The sequence below is a fragment of the Typopeltis vanoorti genome, chromosome 21, assembly GCF_054136105.1.
Source record: "Typopeltis vanoorti isolate ZY-2024b chromosome 21, IOZ_Tvanoo_1.0, whole genome shotgun sequence".
Lineage (NCBI taxonomy): Eukaryota > Metazoa > Arthropoda > Arachnida > Uropygi > Thelyphonidae > Typopeltis > Typopeltis vanoorti.
This window is the reverse complement of record NC_143569.1, coordinates 103400858-103419920: the sequence shown is the minus strand read 5'-3', so window position 1 is coordinate 103419920 and position 19063 is coordinate 103400858.

Sequence of the window (19063 nt, the reverse complement as noted above, 5' to 3'; positions counted from 1 at the left end):
ACAATTTTATAAATTTCTGATATTACAGGTTATTCAGACATTAATTCCATAACCTGAATGTGGTTTGTGTTCTTCGCGACAGCCAATACGAGAGAAGTGAGCTGAAGAAATTTTACTTGACCTGCACTAAAATGTATAAAAATAGATAAGCCAGTTAGTAATGGTTCACCAAAAGAACTTCATTATTAATTTCATGGTTTTTGTCGTGGCTGCGGTTGCTTTATTGAGTGACGACATGCTACTTGACCGTATAAATTTATTATTATTTTTATTTATTTCTAAATGCTGAATTTCATTTAATATTATTCATACGGCCAATGAATTTAATAAAAGTTGCAATTTACGAAGTACACAAGTAAAACAAAGAAATGGAATTCCCTGAATATCTGTTGTGTACATCCTACGAATATATTGCAAATTTTATTACATTTTGTGCTCATTTAAGGTTGATAAATGTATCAACCTTATATATATCCTTTAGATACTTTTTCCCTGCAATAGTTCGATTGAAATAAAAAAAATGTACAGCTGTCACTAAAATCCATCCACTGCCATAACGGCATTTGTCAATAAGCACTTCTAAAATTAATAAATAGGTCGTCCTTTACTTTATTTTTTCCATTCCTATGCAAATTAGTCTGGCTATCTGGCTTGGTGAATTTTACTGAAATTTATAGCAGTTCTTAAGATTTTAGGCTTTGCTATAAGATTCATTTGGCCTGAATAGTTTAAATTGTTTATAAAATAATAATTTATAGCTCCTAAACTACTCGAGAGTGTTTTGTCGTTCACTTTTTGTGGTGATGAATGCTATAAGCAGACACAAATGCGATTCATGAAATGTTTTGTATCCACATGCAGAAGACGAACTCCACTGCGCAGGCTTCCAGGAGTGAGGACGTGATACAGTTGCGTTGTTGTTGTTCTCACGCAGTACGAATACGACAACAAAACTGTGTTAAGATGAAGAATTGATTGAATATTCAAAACGTGCTCCTTGTTTAAAGACTACAACTCATTTTCTTATAAATTACTCCCTCCAGCCTTGAGCCGCAGTATGTATCGAATGTTCGTAGCTAAGAATAAACAGAAAATACAATTTTTTTCTTATATTTTTATTCTTGGAACTATTTATAAAATAATAGTTCACAATTCCTTAACTACACTCGAGTGTTTTGCACATAGGAAAACAGAAGTTTTGGCCAAAACTCGTATGTCACTAATCCTATTTTTTCCAGCTGAAAAACTGGACTCCTCTGTGTGATGTAAATGGTTCCTGTAGTTTACACGAACTGCATTCCATGCTTCGCGTGTATTCGCACAGACTGAAAATCTGGAATCTCGAGTTCACGCACACGGAACAAATTAAGTCTTACATGAACTACAATTCGGGCTCAGGATCGCGACGTAGTTCCCTGACAACAGTGAAGATTATTCCCTCCATTCCACAACGAAGCCAACCTGTTCTTTCAATTCTGAAGACAGGGAATCTATATAATTACTTTAGAGATGTTTCTTTATATTAAAAGACTTCCATCAACTCAGTGAAAGTCTTATTGGGTGATTCTTCAGATAGATCAATTCATCCCCCGAAAGATTAATTGCCATATGCATGGTGGCCTCGATGGGATTTCTCGATTAGATTCGTAGTCATTCTTCTTGTCTTGGTGGCAAGTTTCGAATTTTCCTCAAGGTTTGAGCTCCAGAGGTGATTCCTGTTTTCAGTTGCCTTTTTTATGTTTTCTTATTCCAGCAGTATCTAGATTAGTGTATCCTCGATACGATTCCAGATGTTTGCAATATTTTCACCCTCCTCCAGTTGCACATACTTCAACTTCTGTTTTAATTCACGTTCATGTTTTCTTCTCTCTTCTTTTACATCTGGTTCGCTAATATTACAGCTCAGTTGATTTGTATGTGCTGAAAAATATTTACTATTGACTTGAAGTAATGCCGATTAGAAGATGGTCACCATCACACACAGCTCCTCTGAAGCAACGGATATTCAAAATGCAATTTCCATATCGTTTAATGATTATGATATACCCAGGGAGAGTAATGGATGGCAATGCGGTTGTCAAAGAAGTTTTAACTGAGACGCGGCTATTGCTGTTACCCTCCTGCCATGATCAGAGCTTTATATAGTTCAATGACACCCTATCCATACATTTCCTTTACAGATATCGGGAAATATGAAAAGCATTCTTGTTTTGATTGAACGTATGATCATTAGGAGATTTCCACGTCTGATTGCGTGTATTCTTCCTCATAAACAGAGTAGTGCGGCGTATTATGAAATTTCTGCATGTGACCAAATAAATAATCTTCTTCAATTATAGTTACTGGTGCCGAGTTATGCGATGCCGAGCAAGTTACGTATGTCGCAATTTGGTTTTCGGACGAGACTGGTCACGCCAAGTCTCCATCTCAGCATTCTCATTTGATTTGCTCATGTTTCTTTGTTGTTGGCCAGCATTCTGCTCCGTAGATAGATGGCTGCTAGCCTTAGGACTGTTCGACATATCTTTAAGTTTAGGTAAATAAATGGAATCTTCTTATCACAAAGAACTATTTTATTCATGAATGATTTCTTGAAATATTTCAACGCTGTACTAAACTTTTGGCATTCATAAACCTATTCGTAAAGTATTATTCCAAATATCGAATCTATTTCTTGACTAGACGAGAAATGTTTGTCGGTCCCTTAATCAACCTTCAACTTGGAGGACAAGAGTGGCTCTTCTTCTGAACGCTTAGTTATGCCCTGTCATTCTCAGATTTATTTCCAAACGTATGAAGTTTCTGACAAATTCTGGTAGTTCATTAATCAATTCACAAACTAATGTTGCAAGGCTTGTGTGGCTATCCATTTAAGTCCTTCCAGTAAAGACGATCGCAGCATTCATATCTCCATGATATGGATCTTCACACGCTTCTCGCAGTCCGTGAATCTATTAGTTAGCTATTGTTCCAAGGCTTCTGTGGTTATCCATTTAAGTCAGTCCAGTATAGACAATCGCAGCATTCATATCTCCATGATACGGAGTTTCACACGCTTCTGGCAGTCCGTGAATCTGTTAGTTAGCTATTGTTCCAAGGCTTCTGTGGCTATCCAAAAGAATAAAATACGAAATATTAACTAAATAATCAAACTAAATGGAATAAACAAACTAAATGAAGAACTGTGGCCCTCATATAATCTACAAGAATTTAGACTTTTTACACAAAACAAAGTTAAAATTATATGGGAAAATTACAAATGGAATAAATAACAACAGCACATCCGATCTTTTTCTCGAATTTAGAGTTGGTTTGCCCTGCAAGTAAAATAAAATAAATATTAGCAGAATTCTCGTGGCTGATTGACGTAATTCCTGCGGTTGTTGAACACAGAAATTGTTGATGCATCTAAAATCGTGTAAAACTAATTCTCGCTGACAGTATTTCGTTATTAATACAGCAATCGCAAGAGACATTGCGTACATTAGTACACACACACACACACACACACTGAATGGGAAAGGAAAAATAAGACGTCATTCTTGTGGATTTAATAAGACTTCGGTGAACAAAGAAGTGAAAGGAAAAGATTTTTCTCGTGCAGAGTGGTAAAATATGTTATTAGAGACAGCGAGAGAGAGAGAGAGAGAGAGAGAGAGAGAGAGAGAATATGATGAGTGCAACTTCAGTGAATGAGTTCAAAGAGAGGGAGGAGCATTGAGTGAGTGTCACTGATTAATCCCCAAAGTGTTTCAGGTTTGAAGTGTAAATATGAAGTAAATAAGTTGGTGTTATTTATCGAGGGGACTTCCCGCGAGTGCCCCATGGAAATTCCATCCTCATAATAATAATGATAATAATATAATTAAATTGATAATTTTTCATTAGTGTTTATTTATTATTTAAAATAAGAGCTTTATTTTTTAAAAAATATTTTTCTTTGAATTATGACTTGCAGCAGTCGACTCCTCTATTCATTCACTTGTGTCTAAACTACTGTAAAATGGTATGTTAATCATTAAACATAATTATCTAGTTGGATTAGGGGAAATGAAATGTAATATTTATGTAAATCCCGTTGTTGTTATTATTAATATTATTTGTTCGTGCAGAAAACGCCGTTATTATTTTGGAGGAACTTCCGAAACAGCAACGCTGTGAGACCTGAGTATTATTAAAAACTTTTTTAATTTTATTTATTTATTTATTTAATTATTTATTTATTTTTTACGTGATGTGGAAAATGCGTGAAAAAAAAACACCTAATCATTTATTTTATTTAATTAATTAATTAATTAATTTTTTTTTTTTTTGCGATTTTTATGTAAGTGTGACGACCAATAGGATGATGGCTCCTCTCCGAACCAACAGGCTAGAATTGTGTAATTCTTTGCCCACCCAAGATACTAATATCTTAGATGGGCAAGATATTGTGCTGTGTTTCAGTTAATTTTCTTAAGAACATGTGTAAATTAAAGATCTTATATTAAAAATTATCAACAGAAGGTACATTTTTAATAGATTGTAGAAACAGATAACATTACTCTCTTACAGCAAGTATACTTAGCATATTTCATCAGTTGAAAAAATAAAAAGAACAAGAAACAAAGAGAAAAAATCCCTAAAGATGAAATAATTTTCATGTTATTAGCCAAAAACTATTCATGAAATAGTTTTTGCCTAATAACAGGTGAATAAATAATTCACCTCTTATTAGCCAAAAAAATTTGCTAATAAGAGGTCCAAACTTTCCGTAGTCCAATGGAAATTCAAGCATCCTTTATAAATGGAGAAGGCGCTAAACCGGTAAAGCCGATCAAAATTTAAAATCCAAATTTGGCCCACGATCTTTTTCCTTACCAAAGAGGGAAGTCCTATAAAATTTGGCTGTGTTAGATGAAACAGAATAAACCGAGAAAGGAATCTGGTGGCTTCATTTTTATGGTGGGGTTAGATCAAACAATTTTTGAAGTATAACTAAAAAAATCGTAAAATTCAAGAGAGTGAGTGAGGCTCCCAAGATTCAAGGTGTTCAGTCCGAACATAGCCTACGGTCTTCTCAGAGCGAGAGGTCGGTTCCGTGAAATATATTTGATAACAGGGTCCAGTAGTTCCAAATATAAGCATAGAACCACATAACAAGTCGGGAAGGGTGATTTTCGTACCCAGAAATTTGCAAATTTGTAAACAAAATAGTTTTACATGCAGATTGCGACAAGATAATATTTTACACCTTATGACAGACAGCTGTGCCTTGCCTTTTATGTGAACCACCTACACGAAAAACATTCATTTTTCAAATTAGCGTAGAAAAAGTCACTCTCTTATTGCCCCGACGAATAAGAAGCTCAAAGTTTAAGAATATTATTCTCCCCATCTTTTTGGAAGTCCATGTTTGATTGTGTGTCGGACATGAAATCGACAAATTGCATCCCAAAATTTAAAGCGGAAAATTTAACTACAAAGAACTGAGTGGTTCAGAGTATCAGTGGATATCGGCTTTACGACAAGTGATATTTTAGAAAAATATAATTACGGATTTAAATCATTGGAAAATACGTTTCGTGTACATTAAATCATTTTTTGTTCGTGGGAGAAATCATGTCAGTCGTAGCATGAATAAATTCATCTCATAAATAAAGAAGTGATAATTTCCTAAATAATTACATAATTACGTCATTTTGAAACTGCTAAATACTTACTAATATTTCTTGCATCACTTTAAAAGAGGCGCTTTATAAACTTCCAGATGGAGAATTTCTCCTCTTCAATATAGCTGATGTTATCGTCTAGGTTGACGCCCAAATCTATAAGATCCTGACGGTATTCAAATACGGCATTAAATTCCTCGTAGTGCTCCTTAATGACTTTAATCTCTTTCTTCGTGCGACTGTTTATGGATGACAGAATGGAGAAAATTTTAATAACGCTAAATGGAAATATTGAGAACTTCTGCAATCAAAATCTCATTTTTCCATTGAAATCTTTCCACGTGTGAATCAACAAACAATCAACAACATAGTATCCACCTGATTTAAAGGATGGAAAGAAAGTAGAAAAAAAAATTTATTAATTCTCTGCATCGGGAGTTCAGAGTTTTCCAGCAAAACGGAATGTCTTAAATCTTAAACGGCAGAGGCAACTATTCGCTTGAGAATAATCAGAAATACTGTTGTGAAGAGAGAGATTCTTTCAATTATTAGCCATAAGACAGAAAAAGCATCCTCCAGATGGATATCAGGTTAATCCACTCCAGATAAGCACGAAGTAAAGAAAATAATAATTGTAAATGGCGAATTGTGATTATTATGAACCAAGCAAACTGTTTCGACCAGCAAAAAACAAAGGCTTACCATCATAGTTCCATTTTTAAGTCCATTATTGATAATTAAAATACATAAATAAATAATAGCAATTATTATTTATTTTAGCAGTATTAGCAATAATAAATCGCCTGAAGTAAATGAAGTAAATTAATGTGTTAGTTGAGTCACTTTGTTCAAGTTTTAACTCAGAATGGCCGCAAGATTTCCATGGAAAGATCTCTAGATATATTGATACCAGAACTGGCATTCTCCTACGGTTTTCTATTCGTTACGCACAGAATAAACATTTAATTGGTCGGTGCGTTTCGCACTGAATATTTACACTTTTCAACATTAAAACTTGGATTGCTATCACAATCATCATCACCATTAACAAGGCTTCTTTCATATACTTTTGTAAAATATTTATCGAATAGAATCATACTTACTGGAATTCCCTAACTCGATCTTCTCCAAATGATACACGTTTTGGTTGCTGGTATCAACAGGAGTTGAAGGTCCTGGAGCGTCAAGCATGCTGGCATTATCTCCTGAAGCAGATGGACACTAGTACTGGCTGCAGATTCTTGTGCAGCAAGCATAGAATTTTTTGATTCATAATCAGCCATTTCTTGAGTACTTTCTTGTTGTTCAGAAGTGGAAGAACCAGCGAACTTAACAACACCTTTGCCTGCAAATAAGACCATTTTCTTGGATTTGGTATCCACAAAAGTGGATGGTCCGGGAACGCTGAGAGTGAAAGCTTTTTGTTCTGAACAAACTGTTTTCTCTTCTGCAGATGGATCACTAGTAGTGGCTGCAGGTACTTGTGCAGCAATCATAGTATTTTGTGATTCATAATCAGCCATTTTTTGAGTACTTTCTTGTTGTTCAGAGTTGGAAGGACCAGCTAAATTAATCACAGCTTTGTCTGCAGATACCACAATTTTCTTGGATTTAATATCGTCAAAAGTGGATGGTCCAGTAACGCTGAAAGTGAATGTTTTTTGTTGTGAAAAAACTGCGTTCTCTTCATTGTATCCAAAAGGAGTAGATGGCTCACTACTAGTGGCTGGAGGCTCTTGTGCAGCAAGCACCGTATTTCCTGATACATTGATATCCATTTCTTGATAAGCTTCAGGGTTGAAGGAGCAAATGCATTTAGTGATGGTGCATTGTGTGAACTACCATATCGTGAAGTATGTCTTAATATACCACGTGGTGGAGGTAGCGGCGATTGTGGGCGTTTCTTCTTGATACAGGGAACTAATCCTGGAAGAAATTGGAAATAGAATATTTTTAATAATAATTTGTGTTCATCTGAAAAGACGCAGAAGTAAACTCTTAGTTTATGCCGCCTTTTAGATAATTCAACTAGTCCCAAATTAAATATAAAAATTTAGAGTTCAATTTGCTTACTGTTCAATATATTTTAGTACTATACACAGTCGTACTGCTTTAGAGTTCGCATAAAATAAATAAAGGAACCTAAATATTAAAATGGAAAAGTGCTGTGAATCGAACTATATTTTATCGCGTAAAGAAAAACAAAATTCGGAAAATTTGTAACAACTTATGAGAATATTATCTTCGTCATCGCAGTTACATATGCTAGTACTACTTAAAAGACACAAACTCAACCAAACAAGTCGATATATTTGTGCTGTTTCGAACTGTTGGTTCTCAGAGAGACACAATTAGTTTGTTCAAATTTTCCAAGTTCCAAAAACTCGTGAGCGACCTACGATGATCACTCCCTACCTCTGTCATCTAACCCCGGAACTGCTTACGAATCTCTAGGTTCCACCCGAGAACATTCATCCACATCTCAGTCAGGTGCAGTCGCACCCTCACAAAGCGTCAGCTCAGAGCGAAGGCAGGCAACGAAATATCAGCTAAACCGAGGCACCGACAAAGCCTGCCGGCTGGAAACGAATATTCAAACCACCCAAGTTCCACAAAGTTGGAAAGGGTGACATTTAAAAGACCAGCGTCCAGTAAACTGCAAACTCGTCAGAGTACCAAAAGGGATCATTCTTCCGATCGTCTAGCTAATCGGTGCCCGAAAGGTCAGACTGGAAAATACTCGGACCTTATTTCAGCAATCTGAGACAAGTAGTACTGCCACTCAGCCAACTTCCACTGAAGGCAGCGGCAGACGAAGTCGCCCAGCCCGCACGGTCCTCCTATTAAACAGAGCGATCTATCCACGGGCAAGAATACTTGTCTTTTGTGGGAGATGAATTTCATCGCCCAGTGTGAGACCACTTCTCTGCTTAGTGAAGGCTTCAAGTGGCTTTAAAAAGCTCCATGTTTAATCTCCAGTGCAAGATTTTCCGGTCTGTGTAAAACTTCAACGAAAAATTATTAAATTCAGGAATAAAAAAAATCCTTAGACCTCTCACAGTACTAATGTATTATAACCTTTTGTGTGTCCGAGTTACAAAAAAAAAAAAAAAAAAACAGAGTTCGCATGCTTACATTTTGTATTTGAAGGCTTTCTCGAAGTGAGAAAGGTGAAGGTAGGTCTATATTTTTGCAAGAAATATTTAAAATGAGTATTTGAAATACATGATATTTCGATAGGTTCTACACATTTAATTTCTTTCAAGCAAATTTATCCCCCCCCCCCTCCCAAGAAATGTTTTAAACATTCCACCAATTGGTATATAATTTACATATACCAATTGGTATATGTACATTTTAACCTAAAACGGGCCTATAAAAGTAGCTTTGAATAATAATAATAATAACAATGATATTAATAATAATAATAATAATAATAATATCAAAATATTATTATTATTTTATTATTATTATTTTAATCACAAATTATATCATTCATGCCTACTATTTACATTATATACATGTGTTCATAACTGCATACAAGAACATAAAGCATGAGTTATAAGCATCTATATTGTAACCGTGGGCATATGAACGATGATACTGAAGGAGAATTTCTACTGGTGACAGCTTCAATGCTAAACATGTTTAGATAATGCTTATAACCAGTTGCAGATCGTGTCTTGAAATCGTGGGGGTGCTGCAACTTTCGAAATATACGTACACACTGTAAGTACAGCATACGTGTTTGGATAAAATATCAAAATTATGATAAAAATTGAAAAATATCAACATGAAAAAATATTGTTTATTATCGATAAAATTATACGTCATCGTCGTCCGGTAGCATCCTCTAGCAAGAGGGTTGCAGCAGATGAGCAGCTCTTCTCCATTTTTCTCTGTCTGTCGCTTCCATCATTCTTAAACCAGTCCATTCCACGATGTCATTAAAGTACTCTCTCTAGTTGGTCTTGCACGTCTTCTCTTCCCCTCAACTTTCCCTTGTAATATAGTTCTTGTGGTGTCCCGAAGAACCTCTCAGAAGATGTCCTGCAAATCTGGTCTTTCTTTTCATAATATTCTTTAGCAGCATTTTTTCCATCCCAATTCGTCTTAAAACTTCTTGATTTGATATTCCTTCTGTATAGCTATTCTTTTCCATCTTTCTATAACACCACATTTCCAATGCATTAATTCTTTCCATATCTCTCTTTCTGAGTGTCCTTGACTCACTTCCGAAACTTGCAATACTCTAAACTGTTGCTTTAACTATTCAAATCCTAACGCATATTTTAGTGTTCTTGTTTACTAAAATTCTCTTCATTTCCAAAAATGCCGATTTAGCTTTCCCTATTCTATTTCTAATGTCCAACTCTGAAGTTACTTTCTCTGAGATCCAGCTACATAAATATTGAAATCTTTCCGCTTCTTCTAAAATCTTTCCTCCACATCTTATTTTTACATTATCTACTATTTTTCTACCCATTATCATTATCTTGGTCTTTTTTTGTGTTAATTCTTAGTCCATACTCTTCAGAAGAGTTTTCAATTCTTTGAATAATTTGTTGTAACCCATTTTCACTTTCTGCCATCACCACTACATCATCCGCATATCTTAAGTTATTAAAGATTCTTCCGTTAATATCCTCAAGTGCCTCTCTAAACATTTGTTCACTATAAAAGTTAAACAATAATGGTGATAACTTGCATCCTTGTCTGATTCCTCTATCCAGCGGGAATTCTCCCGTTTCCTCTCCATTTACACATACTGATGCTATTTGTGACCAGTATAATCTCTTTAAAATTTCCAAGTGAAAAGAGTCAATATCAGTATTTTCTAGAATGTCAAAAATTCTTTCATGATTCACTGATGAAATGCCTTTTCAAAATCTAGAAATCCCCAAAACAACTTTCCATCATGGTTTAGTGTTTTCTCCCCAATAATTCGTAGACAAGTTATGGCCTCTCTAGTTCCTCTGTTGGTTCTGAATCCAAACTGTTCCTCATTCATTTCTTTTCCAATTTTTTTCCTAACGCTCTCTAAAATTATTTGCACCAGAAATTCTGCTATGTGAGTTATAAGACTTATCGTTCTAAAATTGTTACAGTCTAAAACTCCCATCTTTTTTGGAATGAGGATAAAAATTGATATTCTAAACTCCTCTGGTAATTCTTGTCCTTCATAAATTCCGTTAATAATTTGCCATAACACTTCCATACCTTTTTCACCTATATTCCTTATAAGTTCTATCTGTATACTATCTATTGCAGGCACTTTTCCTTCTTTCATCTTTTGATTTGCAAAATTATACAATTTGGTATAATTCAAATTTACTTTAAAATAAAATCCATTCCTTTAATTGTAATTAAAGGAATAGATTTACAATTTTTGAACATTACAATTAAATCCTTTAATTGTAATGTTCAAATATTTAAAGAGACGGAGTAAACACGATAAGCACTACGAACACTCTACTACTGGTGCAAACTGCATATAAACAACAGCGGAACTGCGCGACGGACAGTGCCGCATTACGCTAATAGCTCGCATCCCACTATGACGTGTATATGTTTGCGCACGTAGCAATATGACACTGTGTAAACACAGTGCTGCTAACACCCTCCTAAATGCTACAAGATGGATTTTTACTATTTTTTATAAAAAATAAGTGAATTGTATAGGATTATTGATAATAAAATTAAATACTACAAGCAAATATAAATAAATTAATAAATATCTACAAAGAATTAACCAGTATCTAGATAAAATAAAACAAAATGAAGAAATAGAAATAGAATTGCTTAATATAAAAACGATACTAAATGCAGCAGCAAATGAAAGCTTAGGAAAGACCAAAAAATTCAATAAAAGAAAAAAACTGAAGATCTGGGATGATACAATCAAAGAAATAATCAAAAAGAAAAAAGAAGCCTATCACAAATGGTTAAGCAGTAAAAGATTAGAAGATGAAATAGAATATAAAAGAATAAGAGCCATAGCTAAAAGAGAAGTCAGAAAAAGAAATAGAGAATCGTGGAATAAATTTGTTTCTAATTTAGAACATGATTTATATAAAATAAGACCCAATGCATATAAGAGTTTGAAACACCTAAATGCAGATACTAAAGAAAACATAAAATTAAACACTGAATTGAAATTAGAAGAATTTCTAAATTACTACACAGAACTGTGGACAGACAAATATTTTAAAAAAGACAACTGGCAAACAATTAACGAAAATGAAAAGGAAATAACTGAAGAAGAATTAGAAATCAGCCTGAAAGAAACAAGAAACGGAAAATCATCTGGAGAAGATAAGCTAGGTTCAGAACTATATAAATACGCAGGAACAAGATTCAAAGGAAGACTCTTATTATTTTTAAATAAAATTTACTCAACTGGTATCCCCCAATAGAATGGAAAAAAGCAATTGTGATTCCTATCTGTAAGAAAGGTAATAGAGATGACACTAAAAACTATAGAAGTATCAGTAAACTAAATTCATGTTACAAAATATATTACAGAATCTTAAATAAAAAACTAATGAAATATTCCGAAAACTTTATTCTAGAGGTACAAAATGGATTTAGAAAAAGGACGATCATGTATAGACCCAGCCTTCTGCCTAAAATTAATAATAGAGAAAAGAAGAGAATATAATTAGAAACACATATTCCATTTATTGACTTTGAAAAAGCATTTGACAAAGTTAAAAGAAACATATTATTTAACATATTAAAAGAAAGACAAATACCAAATAATATCATAAAAGCTGTCACAAGTATATATGAAAATAATCAAATACAAATAAGATTAAATCATGAGCTCTCATATACAAGAGAGATAAACCAAAGGGTCCGACAGAGATGTCCCCTCTCAGCAACTCTTTTTAATATCTACTTAAATAAAATAATAATAAAATGGAGTAAAAATGTACATCAAGGAATTAAACTTTCACCTACAGTTAACTTAAACACTCTCCTCTTTGCAGACGACCAAATAATAATTACAAATTCTGAAGATATCTTACAGAAAGCTATTTTAAATCTAAATGAGATATCCAAAGATTATGGTATGATAATATCTACGGAAAAATCAAAAACTATTTCCTTTAAAGAACAAGATCCAGCAAGAACTAAAATAGTATTAGATAACAAGATCTTAGAACAGGTGAATGCATTTAACTACCTAGAATGTATGATCAATTATGAAAATGAAAAAGATATAAACATAAAAATTGCAAAATATTTAAAAATAACAGGAGTAATTAACTCTATATTTAAAAATAACAGGAGTAATTAACTCTATATTTAAACCAAAACTAGTTCAAAAACAAACTAGGCTAAAAGTATACAATACATTAGCCCTACCGGTCTTAATGTATGGAAGCGAAATCTGGACAATAAAACAAAAAGACAAATAAAGATTAACAACAGCAGAAATGAAGTTTATGAGAAAAACTGCAAAGTATACCCTATATGATCACAAAAGAAACGAAGATATTATGAAAGAATTAAATCAAGAACCAGTAATTGAAAAAATTAAAAAATATAAACATAGATGGATGGAACACGATCAAAGAATGAAAACAGAGATTACCAAAACAAGCCATAAAGTACAAGCCATTAGGAAAAAGAAAACCAGGACGTCCTCTTAAACGATTCAACGATGACTTCTAAGGCCGGAACAGGCCATACTAGGCCTAAATCCTTGATACGTACGATGATGATGATGATGATATATCAAGAAAAATTAGGGATGCTGTAGCACGAGCCGCTTCTGCTTATACAATGTAATTGCAGCATATATATTTCCAACATATAATATTATAACATTAATAATAAATGAATCAAACTTTGTGCAAAGTGATAACATCGCATTCTAACGCGAAGTTCGCAATTCCATGTGCTCCGGTGATATTTTGAAAAGTTCTTTAATTTACGTATAAATACAATGAGGAGTTCGCATATTGATGGAAAGGGGAGAAATAAGAGAATGAAATAATCAATAATAATATTAGATATAACAAGCAATAACATGCAATTTTATTAAGATGACGAGTAGTCATCAGCGCTGCAAGCCAACCTTCAATTATTCGGGAATTCAATTGCAATTCGAAATCGCTTGGAATGGAAGTTAAAGCACTTACTTCGTATATACTTCATCTTCATCTTGACCATCTATGAAATCTTCTTAACTTTAGTTTTTATCAATAACGCTTTATTTTATGGGAGCTTGGCAGATTTATCCTAGCTGGTGAATTGAATGCTTGACAATTAATCATATCGACAAAAGCTAATTCTTTGTGTTAATGACGTATTAACAATCGAATTCGTTGTTTTGCTATTCAGCATTAGTATCATTGTTTCAAGTCATCAAATTAGGTTTCACTCCTTTTTTTTATTGTTTACGAAATTATGTCCGAGATTATGTCCTGAATTCAAATTCTGTACCAATAACCACCTTTTATTTCCTTAAATGTATTTTAAGACACAACATTTTGATTCCAAGTTCATACCAACGCGTACATTTTTTTAATCACTATTTTCAATAGAAAGATATGTTTGTTTTTCTTCGTACTTTTAACTCATTCAAGGGGAGGGAAAACTTGCGTTTTATTATTTTTTTAATAACAAATATAAAGAATCATCTGTGAAAAAAAAAAGTACTTAATATTTTTTGCAATTCGAAACAAAAAAAATTTGCAGTAGTCTCTCTCATTAAAAAAAATGGACTACTGCAACAGTTCTTCAAAAATTCAAACAATTCTTCAAAAAGAATTGGATTTTACTGTCTGGGAATTTTATGTATGTAATAAGAAAAACGAAGAATCATTCATTTGAAATCTGAGAAATGATTAAAATAAAATAAAATGAAAATAAAAATAAAAATAATAAGTTAATTCGATATCGAAGCAAACTCCAGATAATCTGGGGGGATGTTTCATATTTCGACTTGACATTTTTTTTTAATTGCCACTTCAACTTTCAATCACGAGCTTCGCAATCGTATTCTGTACCTAAAAAACTAAAAAAAAAAAAAAAAGTCTCAATGAACATGAATCCTGACATTTCCGATATGCAACTGTTTGTAATTGTAAATAGCTACACTTGCAAAAGAGAACGAAAAAAATAATGAAAAAAAAAACGCAAAGAGAGAACGATTCGTGTTCTTCCCGTTCAGATCTAACAAGAATGTAAAGATGTCTGCGTACGTAAGGAAATAGATAAGAACATAGAACTACACGTTTTTGAACACGCAGACCATAGACAGGAGTATAGGAGTATAGGGAAAAAATGTAACTTATTATGCTTGTAGACGAACGCTAGGAGGATCAGAAGAAAAGGGGTGAAGTTTATTGCTTTGGTTAATATGTTGGGACCTCAGATTATAGGTAGGTCTCACTAATGCCTACAATCTGAGGTCCCAGCATATTAACCAAGGCAACAGAATAAGACGTACTAAATGGTATCAGCGTTTTAGGAAGGATACACTAGATAGGAAAGGAGGAGGGGATGCTACTAATGATATTGGACGACTTGGTGCATTTAGAATCGCGACAGCAATACTAGTACCATTTTTCACGTAGCAGTGAGTTTGAATTCATCTGGGGTGAGGCGGAGTCTAACAAGATAACTGTAACATCCTTCCACTAACACAGTGGGGTGTCCTTAAAGACCTGGGGGATCGGTTCCTAGTAATGAAGAAATGATCACCAAATAAAGACGATAGCCCCGAAAAGAGTAATCATAAGGGGAACTTTAATTATCGGAACACTGATTAGGTAGCTATGAAATCGTACGATAAGAACGAAACTGAATTCATTGAAATGCTGCTGGACAACTTCCTGAAACAGCATGTGACAGAAGGAAATCGAGGTCAAAGAGCGTTAGATTTGATTATATTGTCAGAGTAGGGGGAGGGGGGTTACTGTACTCACATGGGAAGTGAGTACAGCATTCAGAAAAGGTTACGTTCTGAACTACAAAGCAGGAAATTATGCACAACTGAGGAGTATGGGGCGTTCTGGGCCATAGTGTCAGTTATTGGAGATTAGAAGGATATCTGCAGCGCATGGGAAGTGTTTAAAAAATACTTCAGTGATGTAATATGAGAATGTGTTGTATGTTTCGAAGAATAAATAGAATCAAATGGATGGTAATCTAATTAAGCAAGTGATGCGTAAGGAATACCGTGTGCATAAGGATGATGTCAGTTATGATAATTATAAGCAGCAGCAGGCAGAAGAGTCACAAGTGTTGTACGGAAAGGTAAGTCAGAGAACGAAACGAAACTGGCTCTGTAAGTTAAAGAAAACCAAAAAGAATTCCATCTTTATGCTTCGAGTAAAAGAAAGAATGGATTTAACAGAATAACTATAGTAAATGCAGATGCTACACGAGTGAGTGATGCAGAAGAGATTGTTCAGCTACTGTGTAACCATTCTGCTAAACACTATCAGCCTGGTATACGAAACATTCAACTCACTGCTACCTCTTCATTGGATGAAGAAACTCATGTGCACGAGGCGAAGTTCTAGAGTTGTTGCACAAGCTGAATAAGAATTCTGCAATAGGAACCGACGGCTATCAGCCCATCATATTTAAGTGCTATATCCTATGTAAGAGGTAGACTACCATGATGCGACTCATGATTAATTAAGGGTGTTACGACATTTGGTGAGGACCCTATCCCTTCCTTCCACACATTGAAAGTATTCATGGCTGTAAATCCGTGTGTGTTCACTGAGCCGGTTTCCCGTTCTGAGGGACGAAAAACCCGAGTTTCCGGGGGAAAAAACTCCCTAACCACCACTGTATGAGCCCTGCTAACTCACCTTTCGTCGAAAGAGGCCAAATAAAGGCTCCTCACGTGATGGAAGGAAATCGAACCCACATCGTACCGACCAAACGGCTTCCTCTGTACCGAATGAGCTACAGAAGCTGTGGGATATGAGCACGGATGCTGAAAGAATGTTCAGCTGAACTGGCTATTCCTTTGACCAGGCTGTTTAATTTGAGTCTCAAGACAGAGAAGATTCCGCAGGAATGGAAGGAATGCATGGTAATTTCATTGCACAAGTGTAGCGCAAAGACCGATGTATCTATCAACCGATTAGTATCTCAGGAGTGGTGATGAAGAAGTTGGTTAGGACTCCTTTTCAGAAATGGGTTGACGAAGAATCTCTACTGTGCAATGAAAAGCATCAGTTTACTAAGGGAAGGTAATGTTTTAGCAACTTGTTCACATTCTATAATAATGTTACCACTGAGTTAGAAAGGGGGGGGGTGGAATGGATACACCATGATACGTTTGGGTTTTGCTATGCAACACGGAAGACAGTTGCTTCCGTGTTGCAACAAATTGACATAGTGGTGTTGATTTATGGGTTTAATGGTAGAAGGGCAGCAAAGGTTATACTGCGCGTATCCAAGGTTAGAGCATTACACAAGATGAGACAATCATAATCATTCATGCCCACAGCGTACGTGGCTACTTCTATTGTGGACTACATAAAAATCACCAATTGTCTTGCATGCTTGCTTGCTTTGGAGCACACAGAACGGATGCGAGTCTCGTTATTTCCTGATTGCCATGGAATAGGAATATCGAATATTACTAATGCACGGTCGATGGATGTTCGCCTTCTTTTAACCAAACGACAGCACTTTGAACAGCATTTCCGTCAATCTTCCATTAAAACTGACTGCGTTGCTTTCAGACTCAACAAAACTAAACGCATCTCTGGTAACCAAGCAACCTCCAACCGCATCAACAGATTTGGTTCATTCGAGGGATATCGGCCCCCTACGTGGAGAAGAGTGTATAGATATTGAGGATTCTTAAGGAATGCTTGCTGTAACAGAACGTTCTGAAAGTGGGAGACCCTGCAACCTAACTAGCAGTGTGATGTGACCCTTCAGGCAGACCGTAAATAGCTGGATTAGACTGATTAGAAAATTAGCTGTGACGAACTTATAAAAGGAGGCCATCACGCCACAGTTTTCATTTAAAAGCCTGTACATCAATAAAAATAAGGCCGTTGTGCTGTTTGCAATTGAATCCAAAGGTAATGCTCCTCGAAGATTTTTGCACTTTTTGCACTCTGCAATGTGCTGATCCGAACCCAAACTGTTCGTTGTGATGTTAGCTTCGTTTGTCTTTACCTGCAGTTTTGTTAAAATTACTTTTTTCAGATTTTTCCCGTGACAAAAGAGGACACTGACGAAATGATAATTCTTAGGAGACTGCAATTCTTTCCCGGGTTTTGGAATTAATATTATGTCAGCTATTGCCCAGTGAGTTGAAAGGTAAGATCGCATCACTGGGTTGATGATGGCGATGATGTTCATAGTGGCTCTTGATTTTATTGGAAATTCCACTTGGATCTGGAATTGGGTTGACGGCTCAGTACACATTCATATTCAGTATGTGCTTTCCAAAGGTAAGTTAAATAAGCAATGATTTTCAACATCGTACGTAAACACATTTACTCGTACCGCTGTAAACAATACCCCACTTGCTATGGATTGGCTGGAAGGGACACAGTGATCGGTGCGAAGAGTCCTCCATAGCGACTGATCTCCTGGCTTTTCAGCCAAAAGATCAGTCGTTATTGAAGTCGCTGTGCCCATCAGAGATCTTCTTTGATGGGCACAGTTCCGTAATTCGCGGACAGAAGGAGTCCTATAATAACTACGTCTGACTTTATTCTTTTTATGGATGGACTTGATATTTTTCGCCTGAAACTGACTAGGATTTGTTCTCCCAGCACCAGTAAAACAGTAACTGGGTCAGTGCAGTTGAGAATGGAGTGCGACGCTTCCTGAAGTTAAAAGTTGATGGACAGCGCAGAATGTTATCCCATTCTAAGTCCAAATGGGGTAAGAACTAAGGTCGTCTGCCACCTGCGGCTAATACCGATGTGCAAAATTTTGGACTGAAATCATGCTAAGAGATCCAGTCTTCCAGTCATTCCATAATGGGTAGTTTCCGGTGGACCTGCGATTGCAATGTTCCTAGTGACGACGAATGAGTTAAGGATTCTACCGTTGCAGTTCGTGCATCTGTTGATTCGTACATCTGCTGTTCCATGCGATGCAGTGAGCATAACAGGCCCTTATAAGTTACAGACGATTACATAGCACTCCGTTGGAAGTATCTGCCAAACTTAATTAATATATACATGTAATTAATAAGCCTATTTATAAACAACAAACGTCAAAAGCGCTTCACTCTGGACTTTAAAGAACACTTCAATTGCAGGCATCGAAATTTACTTAACATTCTCAACTTATTTTCTATTAAAAAGTAAATCTGAAATTCGAAACTGAGATTTATTTTAACTTGATATTTTTATTTAATTGAAATAATTTGTTGTTATTTTTAAAATAACAATAGATATTTATAA